The sequence below is a fragment of the Panthera uncia genome, chromosome E3, assembly GCF_023721935.1.
Source record: "Panthera uncia isolate 11264 chromosome E3, Puncia_PCG_1.0, whole genome shotgun sequence".
Classification (NCBI taxonomy): Eukaryota; Metazoa; Chordata; class Mammalia; order Carnivora; family Felidae; genus Panthera; species Panthera uncia.
This window is the reverse complement of record NC_064815.1, coordinates 15,721,272-15,743,013: the sequence shown is the minus strand read 5'-3', so window position 1 is coordinate 15,743,013 and position 21,742 is coordinate 15,721,272.

Sequence of the window (21,742 nt, the reverse complement as noted above, 5' to 3'; positions counted from 1 at the left end):
TGTGTGTGCATGCATGTGTGTGTATCTGAAGCAAAGGTCAGAAAAGCAATATTTCACCCTGCAGCATGCTATTCATTCTGATATTTTCTATTTTGTTCTATTTTGTTTTAAAATGTTGGCCAGGGGTGAAATAAGCTGACCACAAAATAACCCACATCGTATGATTTCATTCCTATAAAATTCTGTTAACAGGCAAAACTAATGAGATCAGTCGTTGCGTGGGGGTGCGGTCTGGGTGGGAGCAAGGTTAACTGCAAAGAAGTGAAAGAGAACTTTCTCAAGAGATGGAAAATTTCTATATCTCGACTGGGGTGGTGGTTACATGGGCACATGCATTTGTCAAAAACAAATACATAAAAATAAACGCATGCGAGAGAACTTTCTTGGGTGGTGTTGCTGTGCTATATCTTGATAAAGGATTTGCATTGCACAGGTGAACGCATTTGTCAAAACTCACCAAACGGCACACGTAAGATCTGTGCCCTTCATTGTATGTAAATTTTACATAAAAAAAAAAAAAGAAAACTGTGGACAAACACTGACCTGTAGTTGGTGAGGTAGGTGCACGCTGAAGGATTAGGAGGAAGTATTGTGGTGTCGGCAGCAAACCATTTTGAAATGGGGAGAGCCATGTGCAGATGGACAGATAGGTGATGAACGTACAGTAAAATGCTAATGCATGTCACTCAGTGAAAAAAGACTAGCCTTTTTCGTTCCTCATGCTGGAATAACTGGACATCCACCTGCAAAAGGATGAAGCTGGATCCCTACCTCACGTCATATCCAAACATTAATTCAAAATGGATCAAGGACCTAAACACAAGAGATAAACTATAAAACTCTTAAGCGAAGACATAGGGTGTGCATCTTCCAGACCTTGGGTTAGGCAACGGTTTCTTAGCTATGACACAAAAAAGTACAATCAACAAGAGAACAAAAAAAAAAACAAAAAACAAGGAAACTTGATATCGTCAAATTGCAAAGCTTCTGTGGTTTGGAGGATGCCACCAAGAAAGTGGAAAGACAATCCACAGAATCAAAGAACACTTTTGCCAACCCTGTATCTGATAAAAGGCTTGTCTCTAGAATGTGTCAGCAACAATTGCACCTCAGTAATAACAATACGGATGACTCAATTTTAAAATGGTAAAAGATCTGAACAGACAGGTGTCCAAAAAAGATACACAAGTGGCCAACACGCACAGGAAAAAAAATACTCAACTTCATCAGGGAGATGCAAATCAAAACCACCATGAGGTACCGCTTGGAACCCACCAGGAGGGCTATTATCAAAAAGACAGACAATAGTGAGCGTTGGTGAGGATGCAGAGAAATTGCAGTTCTGTATCCAGCTGGTAGAGGTGTCAGGGAGCACAGCTACTTTGGAAAACAGGCTGGCAGTTTATGACCCAGAAATTCCACTCCTAGGCATATAAGCAAGAGGAGTTAAAACTTGTGTCCATATGAAAACTTGTACGCAAATGTTCATAGCAGCTTTATGTGTAATAGCCGAAGGGGCAGAAACGGTCCAGATGTTCATCAACTGACGGCGGATAAATAAAACGTGGCATATCCATACGAGAGAGTGTTATTTGGGAATAAAAAGGGATCGAGCACTGGTACCTTCCACAGCATGGATGAACCTTAAAAACATGATGCTAAGTTAAAGAAGTCAGTTGCAAAGGATCCCGTGTTGTGTGTTCTATGAGTAGGAAATGCCCACAGTAAGCAAATTCAGAGTGATAGAAAGCAGATTAGCGTTGCTAGGGCTGGAGGTGGGAAGGGTGGAGTAGGAGGCTGAGGGTTGAGGGGTGCAGGATTTCTCTGGGAAGATGAAGATGTTCTAAAATTGATTGTGGTGAAGGTTGCACAAGTCTGTGAGCATACCAAAGTAATCGAGTTGCACACCTTCAATGAATGAATTGTAGGATTTGCTTACCGCATCTCAATAAAGCTGTTCAAAAATGTCAACATAGGGCCCCCTGGGTGGCTCAGTCAGTTAAGCATCTGACTCTTGATTTCGGCTCAGGCCGTGATCTCACGGTTTGTGAGTTAGAGCCTCACATCGGGCTCTGGGCTGACATCATGGAGCCTGCTTGGGATTCTGTCTCCCTCTCTCTCTCTGCCCCTTCCCTGCTCTCTCTCTCTCTCTTTCTCAAAATAAATAAAAATAAACTTACAGGCTCCTGGGTGGCTCGGTCGGTTAAGCGTCCGACTTCAGCTCAGGTCATGAGCTCACGGTTCGTGAGTTTGAGCCCCACATTGGGCTCTGCATTGACAGCTTAGAGCCTGGAGCCTGCTTCAAATTCTGTGTCTCCCTCTCTCTCTGCTCCTCCCCGCTCATGCTCTCTCTCTCAAAAATAAATAAAAACATTAAAAAAAAAATAAACTTAAAAAATGTTAACATAGATATAAATGAAACATTTGATAAGTTGCCCTTAACCCAAATGAAACACTTTTGCTCTTCAAAAGACACTACCAAGAAAATAAAAAAGATCTGCCACAGAATGGTAGAAAATACGTGCAAATTATATACCTAAGAAAGGACTCGCATCCATAGTATATAAAGAACGCTCCAAACTCGATAAGAAAACAACTAAACATTTTTAAATGGGCAAAAGGCTTGAACAGGCATTTCACCAATAAATATAAACATATGGCAAATAAGCACATGAAAGGATGTTCAATGTCAGCAGTCATTTGGGAATTAGAAATTAAAACCACAATGAGACAGCACAATACACATTAGAATGGCTCACATTTTTTCAGTGTACTGACACTACCGAGTGATTGCGAGAGCAGAAACAACTGGAATTCTCATACATTGCTGGTGGGGAGGCAAAATGACAGTCATTTAGAAAATAGTTCGGCAGTTTCTTATAAGGTAAAACATGTTTTACCATATGACCTACTGTCCTACTCCTAGGTATTTACTCTAGAGAAATGAAATGTCTTCATTTCTGTCTGCAGGGGTGCCTGGGTGGCTCAGGTGGTTAAGCGTCTGACTCTTGACTTTGGCTCAGGTCACGATCTCGTGGTTCACGGGTTTGAGCCCTGTGTTGGGCTCTGCATTGACAGAGCAGAGCCTGCTTGGGATTCTCTCTCCCTCTCTCCCTGCCCCTCCGCTGTTCGCTTGCTTATTCTCTAAATACATACATACATACATACATACATACGTAGAAAAATCTGTCTGCAGATGTTTACAGTGACCTTATTTGTAATCACCAAAAAATAGAAACAACCCAAATGTGCCTCAGCTGGTGGTGAATGGATAAATAAACTTGGCTACATCCATACTATGGAACACTGCTGAGCAGCCAAAAGGAACAATCCTCTGATACACACAACACTACAGAAAAATCTCCAATGGGTTGTGTGTTATGAAAGAAGCCATACTCAAAATGCTGCATACTGTATGACTCTCTTTCCGTGACAAGCTATAGGGAGAGAATAGATCAGGGGTTGCCAGGAGCTGGGGGTGGAAAGAAGGGTCACTGCAAACGGGCAGGTGAGAATTTTGTGGATTAAAGGAACAATTCTGGAAAAAATAGTTTCAAACAGAGAGGGAGGGAACCTCTAAGAGACTCTTAAATACAGAGAACAAACTGAGTGTTGATGGTGGGAGGCAGGGGAGAAGGGGAAGTAGGTGATGGGCACTGAAGAGGGCGCTTGTTGGGATGAGCACTGGGTGTTGTATGTAAGCGATGAGTCATGGGAATCTACCCCCGAAGCCAAGAGCACACTGTATACACTGCATGTTAGCTAACTTGGCAATAAATTATATTTAAAAAAATAAACAGGCACAAAAACAGACACTCAGATCAATGGAACAGAATAGAGAACCCAGAAATGGAGCCACAAATGTATGGCCAACTAATCTTTGACAAAGCAGGAAAGAACCCAGAAATGGACCCACAAACAATCCTAAAATTTGTATGGAACCAGAAAAGTCCTCGAATAGCCAAAGCAATCTCGAAAAAGAAAACCAAAGCAGGAGGCATCACAATCCCAGACTTCAAGCTATACTACAAAGCTGTAATCATCAAGACAGTATGGTACTGGCACAAGAACAGACACTCGGTTCAATGGAACAGAGTAGAGAACCCAGAAATGGACCCACAAACCTATGGCCAACTAATCTTTGACCAAGCAGGAAAGAATACCCAATGGAATAAAAACAGTTTCTTCAGCAAGCGGTGCTGGGAAAACTGGACGGCGACATGCAGAAGAGTGAACCTGGACAACTTTCTCACACCAGACACAAAAGTAAACTCAACATGGATGAAAGACCTCAATGTACGACGGGACGCCATCAAACTCCTCGAGGAGAAAACAGGCAAAAACCCCTTTGACCTCAGATGCAGCAACTTCTTACTCAATACGTCTCCGGAGGCAAGGGAAACAAAAGCAAAAATGAACTATTGGGATCTCATCAAGATAAAAATCTTCTGCACAGCAAAGGAAACAATCAGCAAAAATAAAAGGCAACCGACAGAATGGGAGAAGATGTTTGCAAACGACATATCAGATAAAGGGTTAGTATCCAACACCTATAAAGAACTTATCAAACTCTTACCAAACCAAAAGACAAATAATCCAGTGAAGAAATGGGCAAAAGACATGACTAGACACTTCTCCAAAGAAGACATCTGGATGGTCAACCGACACATGAAAAAATGCTCAACGTCACTCGTCATCAGGGAAATACAAATCAAAACCACAATGAGATACCACCTCACACCTGTCAGAATGGCTAACAGTAACAACTCGGGCAACAACAGATGTTGGCAAGGGTGTGGAGAAAGAGGATCTCTTTTGCATTGTTGGGGGGAATGCAAGCGGGTGCAGCCACTCTGGAAAACAGTGTGGAGGTTCCTCAATAAAACTAAAAATAGAACTACCCTACGACCCAGCAATGGCACTACTAGGCATTTATCCAAGGGATACAGGTGTGCTGTTTCGAAGGGACACATGCACCCCCATGTTTATAGCAGCACTAGCAACAATAGCCAAAGTATGGAAAGAGCCCAAATGTCCATCGGTGGCTGAATGGATAAAGAAGATGTGATACAATGATCTATACAATGGAGTATTACTCAGCAATCAAAAAGAATGAAATCTTGCCATTTGCAACTACATGGATGGAACTGGAGGGTGTTATGCTAAGTGAAATTATTCAGTCAGAGAAATATAAATATCATATGATTTCACTCATATGAGGAATTTTAGATACCAAGCAGATGAACATAAGGGAAGGGAAGCAAAAATAATATAAAAATAAGGAGAGGACAAAACATAAGAGACTTTTAAATACAGAAAATAAACTGAGGGTTGCTGGAGGGGTTGTGGGAGGGGGGAATGGGCTAAATGGGGACAGGGCATTAAGGAAAACACTTGTTGGGATGAGCACTGGGTACTATACTTTGGGGATGAATCTCTGGAATCTACTCCTGAAATCATTATTGCACTACATGCTAACTCACTTGGATGCAAATTAAAAAATAAAGAAAAAAAGAATAAATACATAAATAAATAAATAAATTTAAAAAAAGGAACAATTCTGTATCATGCCTGGGGCGGTGGCTGTTCCACTATATTTGCCAAAACTCATAGAACTGTACTCGAAAACAGGTGAATCTCGCTGTATGTAAATTATACCTTCATCTCAAAAAAAAAAACCTAAAAATATGGATTAATGGTAGACTCTGGATGATGGGAATTGTACAGTGATTGTGCACTGTGCAATTCTTACAACTCTTTGGCACGTTTGACCCTGCTCCTAACCAGCTATTTGGCAAAAAACATCAAAAAGATGTGAGGCGGTTGATGAAAATAAAGAAATGTACGCATGACCAAAACAACCTAACAAGCAATTAGTTAAATAAATGAAATCAGTCAGTCATCTCACCCTTCCAATCTTAAATAATAATAAATAATAAATACAATCAGTAAAGCATTATAGGTCACGGCCCACTACATTGATTTTGTAAGCCGTTGATGGGCCATGACCTTCAGTTTGGAAGACACTGCTTTAGACCTGGTTAAGGGGCTTGAACTTGAACCTGAGAGAGGCTGGGGAGATTGAGGTCCCCAGACGTGCGTTGAGCTGGGCAGACTCCCCACTCTTGGACCAGGAGTAGTTGGGGGTCCTGAGGAATAGCTGGGGAACGTGTCCAGCTCAGACAGAAATCACTGCCTGGTGTCCCCGGGGAGCGATCCAAATTGGATTTTCTCACGACTGTGGGTAGAAGAGGGCTCTCCCCTTATGACCAAGAGAATAGCTTTCTCACCGGCCTCGTCACCGGGCACACAGGGGCAGGCTTAGTTTAATTTATTAGCAAAACCCCATTTCCTGCATTCAAGACCATTGCCGTCAGGGAAAAAAAAATTATCCCTTTTGTATTGGATATATATATTGGAGTTACATTCAATTTCAACTTTCGTAAAGGGGTTCAGGAATATGAAAATAGTCTTGCTACTTGAACGCGCAAGTTTGGAAACCTCTTAATCAGACTCATTTGAAGAGCTTTATCTACCGATGGTCTTGAAGCTTAAGATAATTCCCTGAGGTCTTTCCCGAGCCCCATCTCCTGACCTCTGTGCCATTTGCCCCAAATGCTCAGTTCTGAGGGAGAACAAGGTCTTTATATTTCTTTGCCTTTGCGTAGAGCCTGTCTCTCTCTTGTCCCCCTGGTGAACTCCTATCCATCCCTCAGGACCCTGCTTCAGCCGCACCTCGTCTGTGGAGACTTACCTGGATTCTTTGTCCTTAGGACAGCAGCAGTGATCCCTTTTTCTGCATTTCCACCTGTCTGCATGCAGCTGTAAGGTCAGACTGGCTTTCTCTCTGGATGCAGGAAACGCCATGGGAATTTGTTGTTCCGGACAAAAGTAAGCCTGATGCCAAGCCCTCATGCTCCAGAGTATAACGAATGATTCTCAGTGGCTGCTGGAGCCTCTCCCCGCTTCCAGGGTGACACAAAGGGTGGAGGTGTCATACGTAGAGCAAATGATTACGGAGAGCCCTCTGGGCTGTAATCTGCAAGAGGCACCACGGAGGGGCCATTGTCTGATTCTGCCTGCCCCTGGGTGTCCTCACTGCTCCTTCCCAGCTTGGGCCCCCCCCTCCTCACCTCACGCAGTCCCAATGGGGTCCTGTCACCTCTCTGTGAGCCGCAAGGCAGCACGGCGTTGTCACGCCACCCCAAAACGCTCCCACCCACTCCCCACCCCGAGTTTGGGGAACTCTCCCCCTCCCGAGGCTCCCTGCTTCTGCTCGTCTCCCCACCACACCCTTCCATACTTCTGTTCCATTCCTCCCTGGGAGGTTTCATTGACAACACAGTGTGGCCTGGCTTGCCTGAGGAAGGGGGGAAAGGAACACTGATGCCAGACAATTTCTTACTAACTCACACCCTGTTGTACGTGAATTAACACTGACCTCACCACATTACAGTGATACATTTGCCAGCCTGGACCTTCCCCTGAACTGTGAGTCTTTGGAAGTCAAGTACTATCTCATTGGCTTTGGCCTCTAAAAGGCCAACGGTGGGCTTTCTAAGTGTGATGATGGCAAGCTTTGCAAACGTCTCTGAGGCTTCATGTCCTTGCCTATATAATAGGGGCAACAATAATATCAATCTCATACTAGTGTGGTTGGCATGAACCAAAGTAATGCGTGTTGGTCCCTTACGACAGTGCCTGACACGTAGTTGTAGCTCAATTAAAATTAGCTGCCATGATTACTTTTCATTCTCATTCTGGTTCCTTGCAGTGGCTGTGTGGTTGCCTACCCAACAGTCATCCCCAGCTCCTTTCTGCTACTACGGAGACTAAAAACTTGCCAGCTGGGCAGGGGCATGTGACCCAATCTTGGGCAACAGGACTGGAACGGAAGTGCGCAAGAGGCTTCTGGGAAAGAGTTTCCTCTCTCATAAAGACAGGGAAACACGGACAGAGGTGATGTTTGGAGCTGTGGCAGCCATCTTGTGACCGCGAGGGCAGAGCTAAACAGAAAAGTCGACATGTTGAAGATGTCAGAGCAGAAAAATAGAAGAGTTAGGGGTCTTTAGGACATTATTGCTGCCCCAGCCCTGGAACCTCCTACCTTAGAACACTCTGGCAAGGTAGATCTGAAAGGTCCTCATTATAAAGGCCACTTTTAGACGGGTATTCTGGTGTGAGCAGCTGAAGCTGTTCCGTGGCACACATAATTACAGAAACGTATGCTCAGTGACTGTTGAAGTGACGGTGCCGGGATGGAAGTCCTGGACTTCGGAGGTCTGGGTAAGTGGGTTTTTGCTGAACGTCTTCTACTGTCCAGCCCCCACTGCCCATCCCGGATCACATTAGCACAAGAGCTGGCTGCCACTGAGGTCATAGCTGGGTAATGCTTCTTGGCCCACTAGTATATGTGTTGGCCTTATGGGCAGTTCTACAGTGTGTTCATAGGAAAGCCAGTAAACACACAGCAAATAAAAATACCAAAGGGAGGGAGAGAGGAATTGCTCGCCAGTGAATAATCCAAATTCCTCGGGCTTTGTGTTCGCTCAGTCTTGGCACACGGCCTTGTTCGTTTAACCTGGGGCATCTGGTCCCCTAATCTGAGTTGGAACACTGGGTCAGTCTGCCGTTGGCCAGCAGAGAAACACTTAGCTGCTGCATTTCTAACTCACTCGTGGTATGTTGTTCGTTCCCTTGCCTCGGAGGCTCTGTCTCTCTGTTGCTGAGAAAAGGAGGGGCGGGGGTTATGCTTCTCTTGTTTCTGGTTAATTTTGTGGCTAGAGAAAATTTCGTGGGAAAGACAAAGGCACAACACAGTTTTACCACAACAACTACCGGTCCCATGGTGATGCAGGATGTTGTAGGAATCACCAGTGTGCACCTTGTACAAGTTCACATTCTAGTTAACCCTTCTCAGTTTGGCAGTCAAAGCCAAGCTCAAAAGAGAGGGCTGGTGGGATAAATACATCTTCAGGACGTGGCTGGTCTCCCGTGACCAAGAAATAGCACTTTTCTGCTCCCTTGAGCTCCTGGGTTCGCTCATGTCCTCACACTGCTGTGCGTAGGGGAGGAAAATCTTTTCCCTTCTTCGCTTCCAGATTCTTTGGCCGGGCCCAATAATTACATTGACACGAGACAGGAGAGAAACGAGTTTAATTTCATACGCAATGGGGGCTCGTAAAAATCTAAGACTCAAAGAAGCGGCCAGAGCAGGCAGCTTTTTGTAATTTTCAGGCGACGACAACAATACGTTTGGGAAGAATTAATGACACAAAGCAGTTTGAGCTCGGGGCAGAAAAGGAGTGAGATAACAACGGTGGTTTCCACGGCCTTCTCGGCCCTGAGTTGCCACATCTCTGCCGATAAGGATACTTTCTGCCTTCCACATACAGGGGGGCCACTCTCCACACGGGGCAAGTTAGTCCTGCTTTTAGAGGGACAGAGGAGAGTCCGAGTGTCCTTCTGAGACTGGCGGTTTCTTAAGTAGCTTGAATTCAAACTAGTCGATTTGCCCAAGTGTCATGTTTCGGGACGGGGCCTGCACTGAACCCCATCGCGGATATAGGACTATGTTTTGTCTGCACACGACCCGCACTTTCCAGGGTCAGCAATGAGGTTTCACTAAACACGAAGCCTGTCTTTTTTATTTTTTTATTTTTTTATTTTTAATGTTTATTTATTTTTGAGACAGAGAGAGACAGAGCATGAACGGGGAGGGTCAGAGAGAGGGAGACACAGAATCTGAAACAGGCTCCAGGCTCTGAGCTGTCCGCACAGAGCTGGACGCGGGGCTCGAACTCACGGACCGCGAGATCGTGACCTGAGCCGAAGTCGGCCGCTTAACCGACTGAGCCACCCAGGCGCCCCAAAGCCTGTCTTTTTTAGACTCTCCTTAAGGTTTCCTCCACCTCTGCAGCCACTCATTCTTTTTTCCCGCAGTTCTGTCCTGATTCTCTAATTACCTTCTAACCTCCTCTACGTGGAATCACACATCATACCCTCCTCTTTTTCCTCTAGCGCTCTCCTTCTTGTTCAGCTCATTAGGTTTTTTTTTTAGATATTTTTTTAAAGCTTATTTATGCTGAGAGAGAGAGAGGGCAAGAGAGTGGGGGGAGGAACAGAAAGAGGGAGAGAGAGAGTCCCAAGCAGGCTCCACCCTGTGAGCCCAGAGCCCGACGTGGGGCTGGAACCCACAAACCGCGAGATCATGACCCGAGCTGAAACCAAGAAGTTTAACTTATAAATTAGTTAACCGTAAAAGGTTAACAACACAATTGCTAGTAAAATAGAACAGTTATAACAATGCCCTGTAACACAAGTTATATGAATGGGTCTCTCTCTCTTAAAGTGTCTTATTATCCTCTCTTTGTGAGAATGGGAGATGGTAAATGTGTCCGTGATGAGATGAAGTGAGGGGCGTGATTAGGCACTGTGACATAGCGCGAGGTTACTATTGACCTCCTCATGATACTGGGAGGATTGCCTGCTTCTGGACCGCATTTGACCGTGGGGAACCGAAGCCGCAGATAAGGGGGCACCGCTCTCCAGCTCCAGGCTCATAACCAGCACTCTCTTCATCTGGCCCTATCCATCCTCCCACGCCTTCTGGGCCTTTCCCCCTAGCTATCTCTAAGATCTCTCTGACCCCAAAAGCCCAAGACCAAAGTCATTATCTTTCTGGAACCTCACTTCTCTGTGTTCTCAGACTCGGTTAATGCCGTCACCATTCAATTAAGCAAGCTGGAAACGGTGTCTTCACCTTTGACTTCCCTCTCTCTGTCTCTGTCTCTGTCTCTCTTTCTCTCTCCCCTTGTCTCTCATGAAAGACAAACATGAGCCGCCACGATCTGTCTACTCTGCTTGGGTCTCCACATTCACACCTGACCTGTTTCCCTTTCCCCATTGCCTCCGCCCTGGTCCAGGCCCTAACTCCCTCTCGTATGACCTAAAGTGACGTCCTTCCCTGCTTTGTGTTGCTGGTGGCAGTCTCCGTATATCGCCTCCCCAGTACCATTGTACCCCTTCCTCCCCCCGACTTCATCCAGCCTGTAATGGCCCCCACACCTAGAGAAGGAATCATGAGCAATCCCATTGGCCCTGAACAGATTCTCACCTTCCCCAGCTCGCTTGCAGCGAGGGGCGGCAACGTGATTCCACCCCGGCCAGTAAGACATACGGGGCAAATCTGGAAAGAGACCCACGAAGAGAAAGACCTCCGTGCCCCTCCCCCACTACCATCATTTTCATTTGTGTTCTAGAAGCTTAAGCTCTGTAGGCGGGCAGAAACCCTTTAGATGCCACAACGCAGCCCCCAACGTCTCTCTCCTCCAACATTGCCCACTTCCCCACTCCCCCCACTCTCTTGCCCTCTCTCTCTCTCAACATCAATAAGCTTTAAAAAAATATCTAAAAAAAAAACCTAATGAGCTGAACAAGAAGGAGAGCGCTAGAGGAAAAAAAAAGCTCCTCATGCTGGAGCTTGGCGGTAGAATGCTTAGGCCCGGGGACATCCTTTGTGGAGGCTGGTCTCCAGAGATGGGGTGCAAGTCAAGCCTGTCCCCCAGCAGTCATGGTCTTGTGCAGCCCTCTCTTGCTCTGAATCTGCACTGGTGCTGGGAAAAAGCTTAAGTCCCAGATCCTAGCAAAGGACCTGATGCCCAGCCAGCCTGCACCAAGACGACCTACGAGATTCCGGCTTTGTGCTCCCGGCTGCCCTAGTAAGCAATCCAACCTGGCCGAGACCCCAGGCTTCGAGGTGCCAGTTAACCACAGGGGAGGCCACGTGGAGGACAGCTGCCGAGAATCTCAGTCAACACAGAAGACCACGGCCTCACATTCGTGACAGAGCTTGAACGGTCCCCACCAGCCCCCATCCCCTTGTGTCCACGTGGAGCACAGACAAGCCGGGTCAGTTGGGGTGGAAAAGCAACTGAAAATCACTTCTTCTGGTCACACTCAACTCATTTTCTCTTTCTGGCGGAGGACTGCCCCTCTCCTGCATCCGCGCTTTGTTTGCATTGTCCTCGGCCTGGACTGTCTTTCCCCCCCATCCAACGTGTCCCTTCCTTCAAGCTTCATCTTGAATGCCACCTCTTCTAGAAAACCTCCATTACGTCAAGCCCTAGAATCGTTGGGCATTTTGGCCCGCCAGCGTTCACCTCCCTTTCTGTTGCAACGGCTCACCAGTTTTATTGGGATGCCTGATGCCTCCTTTTTGGTGGGAGCCGTCCATCAACTTGTCCACTTACCTGTCTCCTGGGTGGAACATGAACCTGCCTAGGCCAATCGGCCGCGCTCTCCCTCCAGGGCAAATCCTGAGATGGGTGACGGGAAAAACTGTAAGTGGGTGATGGCCTGACCCCATCTCTTGCTGGCCAGGCCTCCCAGGCTTCTCTGATCCCTGGTCAGTGCAAGAGCTGATTCTCGAGACCAGGAGCTTACCAGTTATTCCATTTGTCCCCTTAGGTGTCCCGGCTGCCTGCAGTGAGGGCAGACCATGTGACTAGTTCTGACTGATGACAATAGAGTAGAAATGACACATGTCACTTTCAGGCTGAGGCAGTAAAAAGCCCCTGGGCCAAACTCCAGTCTCCAGAGACCCCCGCGTGGTCACCGAGGAGGCTTCACGTTCAGGGCATGTGGCTACAAGATCGGGGAGCCTCTGTGCGTCTGAGTCCCCGGGCGAGTGCCGAGGAGAGCTGTCCTGTCGCTCACGGGGTATATGGCACGCCCTAGAAACAACAAGTGCGGGATGTTCGTTATAGCACCATAACCTTGACTCTCTTGAATAATAAACATATGCCCGATATCCTTCCAAGAAACTTTTTTATTTATACACATGTATTTTTGCTTAAGTTATCCAGAGTTATCCAGATCTGCAACTATTTTTCTGTTGTTCCCGAAGGAATTCATAATTTTCAAATCAGAAGAAAATAAAATAAAAGTGCCCCAGGAAGCTGTTGAACCAATGAAGAACCACAGAGAAGAGGAAATCCTCTGTGTTTTGTCCATTTTATTATTTTTTAAGTTTTTAAAAAATGTATTAGTTTTTGGCACCTAAAATAGCTCAACTGGTAAATTCTAAGAGCATTTAGCAGTTTCTTTTTTTTTTTTTTCTTTTTTTTTTTTTAACGTTTATTTATTTTTGAGACAGAGAGAGACAGAGCATGAACAGGGGAGGGGCAGAGAGAGAGGGAGGAGACACAGAATGTGAAGCAGGCTCCAGGCTCTGAGCTGTCAACACAGAGCCTGACGCGGGGCTCGAACTCACGGACCGTGAGTGAGATCATGACCTGAGCCGAAGGCAGACGCTTAACTGACCAAGCCACCCAGGCGCCCCATTTATCAGCTATTTTTTTAATCAACCTGACTCTAAGGACTAACACTAACCTTTGCATCTTACCACACTGCTGGACACCTTCCAAGCCTCTTCATCACTCATTAGGACGAACATAAAAATTAAATGAAAATGAAAATTTTGGTGAGTCAGCTAGGTGCTTTCTTTTCAACCTTGGCTTCCAAAACCATTTGCCAGTGAGGTTTTTTGTGTTTTGTTTTTTTCTTTTGGTGACAAAAGGTACTTTTATTATGACACAGGGACAGGACCCGTGGGCAGAAAGAGCTGCGCTGGCTTTGTGGGGAGTAACTGATTATATACTTTTTAGTTAGGGAGGGTCTAAGTGCATTTTATTTTATTTATTTATATTTTTGCAGGAGAATTTTAAATTTTTTCTTAACATTTATTTATTTTTGAGAGAGAGAGAGAGAGAGAGCATGAGCAGGGGAGGGGCAGAGAGAGGGGGATACACAGAATCTGAAGCAGGCTCCGGGCTCCGAGCTGTCAGCACGGAGCCCGACGCGGGGCTCGAACCCACGCACCGTGAGATCATGACCTGAGCTGAAGTCGGACACTTAACCGACTGAGCCACCCAGGCACCCCAATTTTTGCAAGTGAATTTTGATTAAGAGATTTGAAAATACGATTACCTCTCTATTTTATGATGATAGTACTATACATATATTTCATATGATATCGCTATATATCATATATATTATATCATTTCATGTCATATCATATATGTCATATAAATCTCTATATATCATATTACATATATAATCTCATAACTGCTTGTCATAACTTAAAAACCTTTATGAGGGGCACCTGGGTGGCTCAGTCGGTTGAGCGGCCGACTTCAGCTCAGGTCACGATCTCGCAGTCCGTGAGTTCGAGCCCCGCGTCGGGCTCTGGGCTGATGGCTCAGAGCCTGGAGCCTGCTTCCGATTCTGTGTCTCCCTCTCTCTCTGCCCCTCCCCCGTTCATGCTCTGTCTCTCTCTGTCTCAAAAAATAAATAAACGTTAAAAAAAAATTAAAAAAAAAAAACCTTTATGAAATGCCAAAGAGTAAAATACTTTTGAAACAGCGGAACGACAACACTATTCACTGAGCTCACTTCATGATAGACACTTTATGTACGGCTTTTAGTTTTTATGTCCCCCCCCCCCCCATCCCCAATCCTGATGTTTAACATCATATTGTAGGCACAAGGGAGATGCAAAGATCTGCAACTGTTTTCCGGTTGTTCCCAAAGGAATTCATAATTTTCAAATCAGAAAAAAACAAAAGATAAAAGTTCCCCCAGGAAGCTGTTGAACCAATGAAGAACCACAGAGAAGAGGAAATCGTCTGCTTTTTGTCCGTTTTAGTATTTTTTAAGTTTTTAAAAAATGTATTTATTTTGAGAGAGAGCGCACCCGTGAGCGTGAGCAGGGAAGGGGCGGAGAGAGAGAATCCCAGGCAGGTTCCACACTGCCGGCTCAGAGTCTGATGCGGGCCTCGAACTCACAAACCCGTGAGATCATGACCTGAGCTGAAATCAAGAGTCGGGGGCTTAAGGGACTGAGCCACCCAGGGGACCCTGCTTTTGCTTATTTCTTTTAAAAGAAATGTGTCTGACGCGAAGACAATTTGCAACCTGCTGCCAATGAGAGAGAGAGAGAGAGAGAGAGAGAATATTTTTGTTGGAGTAAGCTTTAAGAGCGTGGGACCTGGGATGGGTGAATAAATGCAAGTGTGTTTGAACTCAGCACTCCTCAAACTTACACAAGCTGTGGACCTTGCTGAAACACCAGTTCTGCTCCAGTAGGTTGGGGCAGCCCCTCAGACTCATCTTGGTCTGTCAAGTTCCCCTGTGGTGCCCATGCTGTTGGCTCAGGGACCACCCTCGGAGGAGCCGGTGCGGGGATGCCCCTGTGCGAGGCAGATGGTCCCTACAGTCCGAGAGCCCTTAAAAGGCCCATTTGGAACCACCCTGGATCTGGGGTTTTGATCAGCTTGCCCTGAACTTACCCTTTGCTCTGCTTTCTTTGTGAGTCGGTGAGATCACTAAGACCTTGCACCTCATGTGGAAACCCCTTCTCCCATAGCCTCACCATCTCTTTAGAAAGTACTGGAGAATGGGGCGCCTGGGTGGCTCCCTCGGTTGGGCATCCGACTTCAGCTCAGGTCATGATGGCGCGGGTTCGTGAGTTCGAGCCCCGCCATCGGGCTCACTGCTGTCAGCCGGTCAGCCCAGAGCCCATCTCACATCCTCTGTCCCCCTCTGTGCGCTCTCCCAAAAATAAATAAATATTAAAAGAAAACAAAAAGAAAGAAAAGAGTTAAGAAGGAGGAAACAGGCAGAGCAGAGTCCCAAAATAAGTGTAAGAAATTCTACATACTAAAACACGCTCACTTTACGCATATTTAGCTTTATTTATCTATTTGTTTACGGCCACTTTTCCAACAGGACTGGACGTCTGTTTGCTCAGGCTGAAGGGCGTTAAGAGAAGGCCATTATAAGAAGAGATTAGCACTGCTGGTGGTTTGACATGGGGAAGGAAGTGGAAATAATGAAAAGCTCTGGCTTTTTTCTTTTAATTTTTTTAAAATGTTTTTTATTTATTTTTGAGACAGAGAGAGACAGAGCACGAGCAGGGGAGGGGCAGAGAGAGAGGGAGACACAGAATCGGAAGCAGGCTCCAGGCTCCGAGCCATCAGCCTCGGAGCCCCGACGCGGGGCTCGAACCCACGGACCGCGAGATCGTGACCTGAGCCGAAGTCCAACGCTTAACTGTCTGAGCCGCCCAGGCGCCCCTGGCTTTTCATTTCTAATAATTAACAAGCAACATCAGTCTTGGGATATTTCACGGAAAAGCAAAAAAGCCCGAGATGAAGTAATTGTCCTCAGAGACGTCCTGTACTCATCAAGAAAAGTCATTGCTTACAGGAGCAGATAAGCCTATATTTTAGAACCACTAATACGGAAAATAGAAAAAGGTTTTAGCATGCCTGTGCTTGAAGGGATAATCTAGTTCTAGGGAAAATTCGCTCGCATGAAACAATTCTCAGAACGCTGTACATACATGGCTTTAACTATCTCCTAATTGTACATAGGATCAGTCTTATTAGATCCCCCTCCAAATCTTTATGATCACAGACTCCATTTATTTTGAAAACAGTGTTTCTTTTTTTATTTCTTTATGTTTATTTATTTTTGATAGAGAGCGCGCGAGCATGAGTGGGGGAGGGGCAGAGAGAGAGGGAGACACAGAATCCGAAGCAGGCTCCAGGATCTGAGCACAGAGCCTGACATGGGGCTTGAACTCACAAACTGTGAGATCATAACCTGAGCCGAGGTCGGACGCTCAACCGACTGAGCCACCCAGGCGCCCCGAAATATAGTACTTCTTATGATTGTAAAATAAAAAAATGCTTTTGGAAAGAAGTTGAAAAATATAAGGAAGCAACAAGAAAAAAAAAAAATTACCTATAATCCTCCCAGTCCGGGATAGTCACTGATAAAATTTCGGTATATATGCTTCCAGTTTTCTCTCTCTCTTACAATATTCTGCATTATGGCTTTCTTTTTTCTGACCTCAAGTATGCTTTGAAAACATGACTTTTCAGTTATGTAATATTCTGCAGAATTTTTATTTATTCCAACCATTCCTCTCTTTATAAAGCTATTTGGAGTCATTCAAATGGTTGCCATTCTTCCTGATAAAATTAAGGCTCTGATGCATTTTTTTGGTTTTGTCCATTAACCTTTGGGTGCATGTCTGATTATTCCCTCAGATGGATTCCCAGAAGTGGAATTACAAGGTCAACGAACATGATGTGTGCGTGCTGTCGAGGAGCGTGGCCAAATTACCCTTTAGAAAGACTGAGCAGTCTACACTGCCTTGGGGAGCGGGGATGTTTCTCAACCCTGTGTCTGAGTCTTCCTGGACTTTAAACAGGAATTGATTTTACAATTGACACTTGGGGCCTGCCACCATCCCTCCAAGATGAAGGATGAGTAGAGGGAGATCACTTTCCCTTTCTGCCCCACTGGCTCGGACCCGTCACCTCCACCGGGTCCAACCTAAAATGTGATGAATCCAAAAAACACGTGAGTATGTGGGTGTGGAAGAGGACCATCACAGGAAAGTGGAAAAGGTCTCACCAGGACTCCGGTGAAACCTCATCTTGCCCCTCACCCTTTCCACTGATGGCCGTGTACTTCTAGAAAAACCAAAAATACGATTTTTGTTCTTGTGTTCACACTTCCTGTCAGAAATTGTCTTTATTTATATTTTTTTTAATGTTTATTTATTTATTTAGAGAGAGAGAGAGAGAGAGAGAGAATGAGCAGGGAAGAGACAGAGAGAGAGAGGGAGAGAGAGGGAATCCCAAACAGGCTCCGCCTGGCACGGGGCTCGAACTCACAAACTGTGAGATCATGACCTGAGCCGAAATCAAGAGTCAGACGTTTAAATGACTGAGCCACCAGGTGCCCCTAGTAATTGTTTTTAAATTTTATTTATTTATTTATTTTTAAAAGATTTATTTACTTTTGACAGAGACAGAGAGAGAGAGAGAGAGGGCAAGCCAGGGAGGGGCAGAGAGAGAAGGAAACAAAGGATCTGAAGTGGGCTTTGTGCTGACAGCAGATAGCCTGATGCCGGGCTTGAACTCACGAACCTGGAGATCATGACCTGAGCCAAAGTCGGAGGCTAAACAGACTGAGCCACCCAGGTGCCCCCAGAAATTGTTTTTAAATACAGAAGAGTGAAAGTGAACAAAATAACAGGCATTCACTTTCCCACCACCCCACATTAACCTCTGTTAGCATTTAGGCATATTTGCCCCGGTCAGAAAAACAGACAACCACTATATGAATATACGTTCATTCATTCAATGTGTACATTTATATACGTTTTGTTATTTTAATTTAACATTTGAACATGACAGGGGCGCCTGGGTGGCTCAGTTGGTTGTGTGTCCGACTCTTGACCTCGGCTCAGGTCATGATCTCACAGTTCGTGAGATCGAGCCCCACGTTGGGTTCTACGCCGATAACGTGGAGCCTGCTTAGGATTCTCTCTCTCTCCCTCTCTCTCTCTGCCCCTCCCCTGCCGACACGCTCTCGGTCTCTCTCAAAATAAAAATAAACAAATAAACAAAACAAAACTCATCCATATAGGTACTTGTGAGTGAATTCATCCCTCTTAATGTCATAGGATTATCCATCCTACACGAATATCTTGCTGTTTTGTTTCCTTGTTCATGGATAGTTGGGACGTCTGCATTGTTTCTTCTATCGGCAACACTGTTGGAGCAAACCTCTCAAGATCACAGGGGCGATTTTCTCCAGTTAAATTCCTGGAAGTAGTTTCCAGACCGGATTGCTCTCCAGAGCAACTCTGATATTTACAACTCTTCCAGATGTGTGTAGGGATGCTGGCCTCCCTTCCCTCTCCCCAGGCAACATTTTGTCATTCTTATGGGGGAAAGTTGGTATCTTTTTGTCGTTTGTATTTCCAACTGATAGTAAGACCAGCATCCTTCCATGCTTCCTTTTCAGCCATTTGAATCTCCTCTTCTGGAAGAGATGGTCTGTTTAAAACCATTTTTTTTTTTTTTTTAATTGGAGTGTTGTTGACACACAATGTTACGTTAGTTGTAGGTGTACAACCTTGTGATTCAGCAATCTCTGCACATTACGTTGTGCTCGTAAGCGTGGGCTCCATCTGTCCCTATGTGGTCTTACTAGAATATCATTGACCGTATTCCTTATGCTGTGCCTTTCATTCCCATGACTTATTCATCCTGTAACTGGCAGCCTGTATCCCCCACCCCCTCCCCTCCAGCAGCCATCAGTTTGTTCTCTCTGTTTATAGGTCTGGTTCTGCTTTTTGTTTGCTTATTTACTGATTTTGTTTTTTAGATTGCAGATATGGGTGGAATCGTATGGTATTTGTCTTAGATTTATATCATTTAGCATAAATAGCCTCTAGGTCTACCCATGTTGTTGTGAATGGCAAGATCTCATCCTTTTCTTATGGCTGCACTAATATTCATATTCATCTATACAAATACACCGTATCTTCTTTATCCACTTGTCTATCGATGGACACGTAGATTGCTTCCATATCTTGGCTATCGCAAATAATGCTGCAAGAAACATAGGGGTGCATGCATCTTTTTGAATTAGTGCTTTTGTTTCCTTTGGGTAAAAACCCAGTGGTGGAATTATCGGATCATATGGTATTTTCTGTTTTTAGGTTTTTGAGGAATCTCCATGCTGTTTTCCACCGTGGCTGCACCAATTTACGTTCCCACCAATGGTGCACGGAGGTTCCTTTTCCTCTACATCCTCACCATCACTTGTCATTTCTTATCTTTTTAATTTTCGCCATTCTCACAGGTGTAAGATGATATCTCGTGGTTTTGGTTTGCATTTACCTGGTTGGTATCCAAAATACATGAAGAACTTATACAATTCAACACCAAAAAAAAAAAAATAATAATAATAATAATTCAAAATCCAATTAAATATGGGCAAAGGACCTGAAGAGACATTTTTCCAAAGAAGACAGACAGGCAGCCAACAGACACATGAAAAGATGCTCAACATCTCTCATCATAAGAGACAGCCTTGTGAGACACTGAGAGACCCAATTTTTGCATCCTTGCTTATAATATGCATGGACCTGACGTTTTCCTTAATTCTGCTGTTCTTGTTTTGGTACCTAGATTAGATTAGCCCATAGAATGCTTGGGTAGACTTCTCTGTCTTGTTCATATCCTGGTGCCATTTGCATAATATAGCTTGTTTTATATTTTGCATCTGTATGTGTGTGTATCACTCTAGTTGAACTATCTCAGCCTGGGCATTTTCAAAGTTGGAGCAGAGCCGTCGCTTTTCAGTTTCATGGGTGATTATTGGTCTGTTCTCTTCTAGGGCCAAGTTTGTAATTTGTATTTTTGTCAAAAATTCCCCCCTTTTATCTAGATTTCCAAATGTATTGGCATAAATTTGTCCATAGTATACTCTTATGCTTTCTAAAATTTTTATACTCTATCTGGTATGTCTCTTTTGCCATTTATAGTATTACATGTGTTATTTTTTATATAAATCTTTAAAAATTTTTAATGTTTATTTATTTGAGAGAGAGAGAGAGAGAGACAGAGAGAGAGAGAGAGAATTTGAGCAGGGGAGGGGCAGAGAGAGAGGGAGACACAGAATCCGAAGCAGGTTCCAGGCTCTAAGCTGTCAGCACAGAGCCCTACACAGGGCTCGAACCCATGAACCATAAGATCATGCATGACCTGAGCCAAAGTCAGATGCTTAACCGACTGAGCCAACCAGATACCCCTTTTTTGGGATAAATCCCACCAGAAGTTTGTCTATTTTATTAGTCTTTAATAGGACACCAGTGTTTGATTTCTATAATCAATTTTCTTTTCTTTTTTGTTTTATTCATCTCTGCCCTTTGCTTTATTATAATTTCCTCCCCCCCCTCCCTGTTTTCTCTGGGTTATTTAGTTGTTATTTACCTTTTAAATTCAACACTTAAATTTTTTCTTGTTTTATAGTATTTTTTTTTTTAATGTTTATTTATTTTTGAGACAGAGAGAGACAGAGCATGAACGGGGGAGGGTCAGACAGAGAGGGAGACACAGAATGTGAAGCAGGCTCCAGGCTCTGAGCTGTCAGCACAGAGCCCGACGTGGGGCTCGAACTCACGGACCATGAGATCATGACCTGAGCGAAGTCGGACGCTTAACCGACTGAGCCACCCAGGCGCCCCTATAGTAAGTATTTAAAGCTCTAAATCCCCCCTGTGACTGTTGTTTTAGTTGGATCTCACAAGTTTCATTCTGTGAGGCTTCTTTTTGTCATTCATTTCTAAATATTTTGTAATTTCCATATTGGTTTTCTTTTTAATACATATGTATTTTTCAGTTTCCAAATGTATGTTCTTTTTCTCTTAAGAATGTTTTAAAATCTTTCAACATACACCAAGGTATGAAAACTAATATAACGATCACTTAGCTTAATGCTTATCAGGTTTAATTTTATTTTTCATAAGCAACAGATGCACATGATAAACAAAAATCTTGTCTTCGGGACCTTCTCCTCAGAGGCAATTTCAGTAAGTAATTTAAGGTCTGTAAGTGGTATGGGTTTCTTTCTGGCTGTCTTTCTGTTGATTCTTCATTTTACTTCATTGTGGTTTGTGAATGTGGTCTATAGATTCTTTGGAATTTATTGAGGCTTCCTTTGCGGCCAATATACAGTCAATTTCTGTAAATGTTCCAAGTATGTTTGAAAAGAACAGATGTGCTGATGTTTTTTTTTTTTTCTAAAATACAAACCTGATCTCATCACTTCCTCCCCGATAGCTTTTGTGGTCTTCAGCTAAAAGACGACC